A 7,500-nucleotide genomic window follows, 5' to 3' on the forward strand; every position below is an offset into this window, starting at 1 on the left:
CAGTAACAAAAAGTCAAGCAAAAGGGAATACGGAGTTAAATTCCATAACGAACTCCTGTCGTAGGGAAACCACCACATGGGATGAGCAAAGGAAAAACAGAAGACAGTCGGATTGTATTTCCAGAACCAAAATAATGGCAACACAACAGACAAACGACGTAACTAAAGAAATTAATAAGAACAGTTTTTTTGTCTCACTATATGGGCTTCGCTATTGTGAAAGACGCGTTAAAAAACTCACAAGATAACAAAGTTTTGGACAGCCGACGCAAGGAAATGTTCATTAGTGTCATATTCAAGGTTTATGAAGAGCCTTAGATATTAGAGTCATTTATTAATTTACGAATATCTACCAGTGTTATTTCTGGTAGTCTCTAAACGAGGGAATATTCCATCGTTTAATTGCTGTTAGAGCATTATGAAGTCGTTGCGCGATACAACAACGTGTTCTTAATTATTTTTTTTAGTTGCTGTACTGATAAAATAAGTGATAGAATCTGAACCACGTCAGTCAAGGAATGCCTTTTCCCGCCAGACCCATTGTGCGGCTAAAAGGCACTCATACTAATGGACCACTTGTAATATTAATGGCTGCTGTTTTCTGTATTCTTGATTATACTCTCTTTCTAAAGCCTCTTTTTCTTCCTTGAATATACTACACAGTGAAGATGTAAGGTACCACTCGCGCGCTTATGTCAGTGACGAAACATATGAATATTTTTGGCATCAGCGTAAATACGTCTATGCTAAAATTGGCAGCTAAATGTCGGCTGAAATCATATGTGCATATATCTGTACTTGTGTACCTTTTCCCTGTTGGCAACGTGAGAACCTGGCTTTCCTACTGATTACTGATTGTAATGAATGGGAGATGACAGTAGTAAACACATTAAAAGTGCAACTATTTGTACCAAAATCCTTGGAAAAAGCCATTGAAGTCGGAAAAGTCACACACCTAACCTGTAACCTCGTGCCTGGTGCCCTGTTTGCCCAGCCCACATTCACCCCCCCCCCCTCATTTTGAGCGTCCTGGATCCGCCACTGTATGTGCGTGTAAGCAAGTGTGTATATATATATGGTCTGTAGAATAGGCCATGAGGTTGTCCTGGAATGGCCAAGTAGAATAGTAATAAGGCGGAGTATATATACACATATATCTGTATATCCATATCTATGGCTATCTGTCTGTCAATGTATCTATCTATCACTCTATCGATCTATATACATTATACATATATATATATATATATATATATATATATATATATATATATATATATATATATATATATATATATATGTGTGTGTGTGTGTGTGTGTGTGTGTATCTATATCTATCTGTCTATCTACCTCTCTCTCTCTCTCTCTCTCTCTCTCTCTCTCTCTCTCTCTCTCTCTCTATATATATATATATATATATATATATATATATATATATATATATGTGCGTGTGTGTGTGTGTATGTATGTATGTATCTATCTGTCTATTTATATATATATATATATATATATATATATATATATACACATATATATGTATATATACAATATGTACATATATGTGTGTGTGTGTGTGTGCGTGGGGCCGCGGTGGCCGAATGGTTAGAGCGTCGGACTCAAGACTGTCACGACGGCAATCTGAATTCGAGGGTTCGAGTCACCAATCGCAGCGTTGTTCCCTTGGGCAAGGAACTTCACCTTGATTGCCTACCTAGCCACTGGGTGGCCAAGCCAGCCCAAGTCAAGTGCTGGTCCCAAGCCCGGATAAATAGAGAGAATGATTACCTAAAACGGTAACACCGGCACTCTCCGTGGAAAGGAACTGGGGACCCTACCACGTACTCACTCCAAGAGCATCACAACATGAAAACTACAATTAAGTATCATGCTGTGACCACGGCGGCTCAGACATGAACCTACCGTTAAAAGAAGAAGAAGAAGTGTGTGTGCGTGTGTGTGTATCTATCTGTCTATTTCTATCTAGATATATATACATACATATATGTGCATATGTGTGTGTGTGTGTGTGTGTGTGTGTGTGTGTGTGTGTGTGTGTATCTATCTATCTGTATTTCTATCTATATATATATACATAATATATGTACATATATGCGTGTGTGTGTGTGTGTGTGTGTGTGTGTGTGTGTGTGTGTGTGTGTGTGTGTGTGTGTGTGTGTGTGTGTGTGTGTGTGTGTGTGTGTGTACACACATATATGCATACATATATGTTGGTGAGTAGGTGCATTTATGTATATATACGCATACGTACAAACATATCTCACAGAAAATCACACACACACACACACATACATACATATATATATATATATATATATATATATATATATATATATATATATATATATATCACAATGTAGAGCAGCAAAAATAGTAATTGCAAATCAACGAATAAATCCGAATGCATGCAAGCGCCCAGCAACCCCAGCCCGCACCCCGGCAGGAGGAACCGCCGCGCGCGCTCCTCCGCGTCATAATTCATTTGCCATTTGTAACCTCGAGCGGTTCGTCAATAGGGGCGCGACTTTACGCCCTCTAGGCGTCTTTTAAGGTATCCCATATGTTAACGCAGGCCTTTTATGGCCATGTATGAGCATGGGGAAATATGTAAATGTATGCGTGTTTGGATTTCTGGAAATGTGTATGATTTGAGTTTTTTGTGTCGATGTAAACGGATACACATTGATGGACGCTCTGCACATTGCGTATCTCTCTCTCCCTCTCTCTCCTTTCATCTCTCATTCTCCGTCTCCGTCTTCCTCTCCCCCCCTCTCTCTCCTTTTATCTCTCCTCCGTCTCCGTCTTTTTCTCTCTCTCTCTCCCTCCCTCTTCTTTCATCTCTCCTTCTCCGTCTCCCCCACTCTCTCTCTCTCCTTTCATCTCCACCTCTCCGTCTCCGCCTGCCTCTCTCTCTCTCCTCTTCTCTTCCTTTCTCTCTGAAGCAGAAAACACTCCGTCTGGCGCCACACGCTCAGCCAACATCCCATACTTATTAAGAACTTCTGGCTTGATTAACTTTCCGTGTCTCCTTCTCCTTCCCCTCTTCCTCATCCTCTTTTCTTCTACTTCCTATTCCCTTTCGTCTTCCTCCTCCTCCCTTTCCCTCCCTCCTTTCCTCCCACTACCACTTCATTCTCTCCCTTTTCGGCTTCGTCACCTTCCCAACCTCGTCCTCTTGGTCATCCTCCACTCTCTCCTCCTTTTCCTCCAGGTTCTCCTTCTCTTCGTCCTCCTCCTCGACCTCGTCCTCTTCATCCTCTCCGTTCTCTCCTGCTCCTCCTTTTTCCCTTCCTGCTGCTGCTCCTCCTCCACCGACTGCTCCTCCCCCGTGACCTCCGCCTCTTGCTCCTCAACCGCCATCTCCTCCTCCTCTTCCCCCTTCACCACCACCTCTTCCTCCGCCTCCTCTCCCTCCTCTTCCTCCTCCTCCACCTCCTACCTCTCCTCTTCCTCCTCCTCCTCCTCCCCCTCACCTCCTCCTCCGCTGCCAGATCAATACACAATGAGGTCGATCTCACAAGGTTCTTTATCACGCAGCCTTTGTCCCTCGATGCATCTCCTCCAGCCGCTCCCGCCGCTACGTCTGCTCGCCGTGACCATTTTTTCGATGACTGATACTCGATTTCACTCTTTTGCTGTTTTTATTTGACCTTTTTATCTGTCTATCGATGGTAGGATTGGTACCAGCCTTTAGGAAAAGTAATCTCTGTGTAGTCTTGTTATTTAGTACTAATATACATTCTTAGTTATTATTCAACATGGTAACAAATTGGTCATATATGTGCTGGATTCATGTTGCTGATGTTTATCGCTATAAGCAAACTTTCCAATCAATACGTCTCCTGTTCAGCTAAAAAAAGGTCAAGTACATGGAACTACTTGGTATACAACCCCCCAACGGCAGCAAGCTGTAAATTCAGATTCATATTTATACAATGAGTTATTTAAATAGGAAATCTAAATAGGAATTAAAATGTTACCTCTTCTGTTGCTGTTCCTATCACTGTGATTCTGGTTATATATATAATTTTTTAGTTCCGATGCAAGATTATATTATGTGTTGTGAATATTAGAATTGGTCGATAATCAACCTATTAAATTGAATCTACAATTGAACTGGGCAAGGAACTTCACCTCGATTGCCTACCTAGCCACTGGGTGGCCAAGCCAGCCCAAGTCAGTGCTGGTCCCAAGCCCGGATAAAATAGAATGATTACCTAAAAGGTAACACCAGGACTCTCCGTGGAAAGGAACTGGGGAGCCTACCACGTACTCACTCCAAGAGCATCACAACATCAAAACTACAATTAAGTATCATGCTGTGACCACGGCGGCTCAAACATGACAAAACATCATTCAATAGTAATAAAGATATTGATGATACTGGTAGTGACAGTAGTGATGATGATAACATTTATTATATTAATTGTTGACATCATATCAATGATCATTAATAACCATGATAATAATAATATTAATTATAATGAAAAGATAATGATATTACTGTCACTACTACTGCTGCTACTACTACAACAACGACTACTAGTAATAATAATGTTAATAATAATAAAGAGATGATAATGATGATGATGATGATGATAATAGCGATAATAATTTTGATAGTAATAACAACAACAACAACAACAATAATAATAATAATAATGATCATAATAATAATAATGATATTGATCATTTCAATAACGATGGTGATTATGTTAATAATAGTGATAGTGATGATGATAATGATAATAATAATAATAATAATGATAATAATGAAAATAATAATAGCAATGAGAATAATGAGAATAACAATAATTTGGATAATGGTAATAATAATAATGACAATAATAACAATAATGATGATAACAGTCATCATGATAAAACAATAATGTTTATCATAATATTGATAATAAAATAATGATAATGATGATAATAATTTTAGTAATGATGATGATAATAATGACGATGATGTGAATCGTAATAACAATATTAGTAGTAATAATGACAGTGATGATAATAATAACAATGGTGATGATAATGATAATGATAATAATGATTACAATAATACTGATAATATTGATAATAATAATTATAGCAACACTAGTAAAAAATAATGATGATAATAATGATGATAATAATATTGATAATAATAATAATAATAATAATAATAATAATAATAATAATAATAATAATGATAGTGATAATAATGATAATTATAATAATAATAATAATAATAATAATAATAATGATGATTTTCATAATTGTAATAATGATAATAAAAATAATTATCATAATGGTAAGATTATGATAATAATAAATATAATAATCACAATAATAATAATGACGATGCTGCTGCTGATGATGACTGTGATGATGATAGTAATGATAATAAAGATGAGAATAATAATAATGATAATAGTAATACTACTACTACTACTACTACTACTAATCATAATGATAATAATAACAATAACAATAGTAATAATAATGATAACAATAATGATAATAATAATTAATAACAATAATAATGACAGTAAAATAATAATAATGATAATAATAATGATGATGATGATGATGATGATGATGATGATGATAATGATGATGATAATAATAATAATAATATTGATTATCATAATAATAATGATAATAATAATAATAATAATAATGATTGTAACGATAATAAAAATAACAACTACAACAACAATAATGATATGATAATAATGATGATGATGATGATAATAATAATAATAATATTAATACTAATACTAATAATGATAATGATAATAATAATGATAATCATAACAGCAATGCTGAAAATGATGATAATAGTAACAATAGCAATGATAATGGTGATGATAATGATGATAATAATAACATTCTCCAATGACTAAAACAACAACTACTTTTGATTATAATGACCAGTGGGAACTGACGCCGCTGCCGTTTATGTATAATACTCAGTATGGGTACGATATTAGTGTTTTTTAATCTCTTTATATTTCTCGGAAAGAGAGAAAATGTCGGCATTAGAGGGGATACTCGCGAAAATGAAGGGCTCATATAATATTCCCTGGAAACATATCTCGATTTACTTGTCATACATCCCACCACCAAGTACAGTAGTATCATCAGAAACGATATCCTAGACAGCTTATTCGCAATTCATATTTTGTCTTAAATATTTTTGCGTTGTACAACAATGCTTTCTGCGTCATCATACATACATACATACATACATACATACATACATACACACACACACACACACACACACACACACACACACACACACACACACACACACACACACACACACACACACACACACACAATATATATATATATATATATATATATATATATATATATATATATATATATATATATATATATATAATGAAGCAATTTCTCGTAATTTCCTCGAGATTTTATCCTGCAATCTCCATAGTTCATTACTGCCCTCCATCACTCAGGTGAATGTTGCAATTAACAATATTTCGAACCCATGACACGTTGCTTCCTAATCATTATGAGTTCGTGTTGATATTGTAACTCCCTGAGATATGGTATTACGTCCTCTGTTGACAAGACATAGTACTGCTGCTCCCGTTTGTTGTCCTCAGATCCAGACGCTCCGTGCTGAAGCCCACTATCGCCCTTGACTCTCGGATCACCACATCGCTGCCCTCGCTGCCGATACCTGGCGCGCCAAGTCTTGCTCGCCCGGTTAACGAGCTCATCTCACGTTCTTTTTCCCGCATCACCTGCCGACCCACTTCTGTCCTCTACTGTACGTCGCTGCAACTCCAGTCGTGTCATTCTACTGACATCGCCGCCGCCTCGTCCGCTGGTGAGCGCCACCTGACGCCCTAGCCGCATCTCGTCTCGTCTTGTTTGACGTCCTTGCCGCATCTCGCCTCACTCACCACACCTGCTGCCCTGTGCTGGTGACCCTGGCAAAAATGGTCCCGCCTTGCCTGTCGAACCTCGTGACGCCATCACCATGGTGCTCTTCCTCTCCCGCCAACTTGATCCTGATCATTTCAAGACCTTGTTCTCACGATTCTCCGCTCAGTCGTCGTCTCATTGCCAACAACTTGGTCTCCCAGAATCTTCTAGACCGGTATGCGTGTCATTTATGACTGACACAGCGTTTGACAAGTTAATTGTGTCGTCTAGCGATCCTGTGGAACGATTGAAGAGCTCCGTGACTGATCGCTACTTCTGCTCCCGTCGAGACCACCTGCGCTTCGGAAGAGTGACCTGTGTGAACAAGCTCCCTAGGCCCCTGACCTTAGAAGTCACCTGTGCGACCTTCTTTCTTTCTCGTCTGCAAGAGCCGAGACTTCAGCTCACCCACTGCAGCCGGATCGAAGACGATCCTGGTTAGGTGGCCGAGCGTTTTAATGACCTCTCCCCTCTACTCACCCTTGACTTCCCACGGTAACCAGCACTCTACTGGTCACCGCCTGCGCCAACTTT

This window comes from Penaeus monodon, chromosome 13, assembly GCF_015228065.2.
Source record: "Penaeus monodon isolate SGIC_2016 chromosome 13, NSTDA_Pmon_1, whole genome shotgun sequence".
In the NCBI taxonomy this organism is placed as follows: Eukaryota; Metazoa; Arthropoda; class Malacostraca; order Decapoda; family Penaeidae; genus Penaeus; species Penaeus monodon.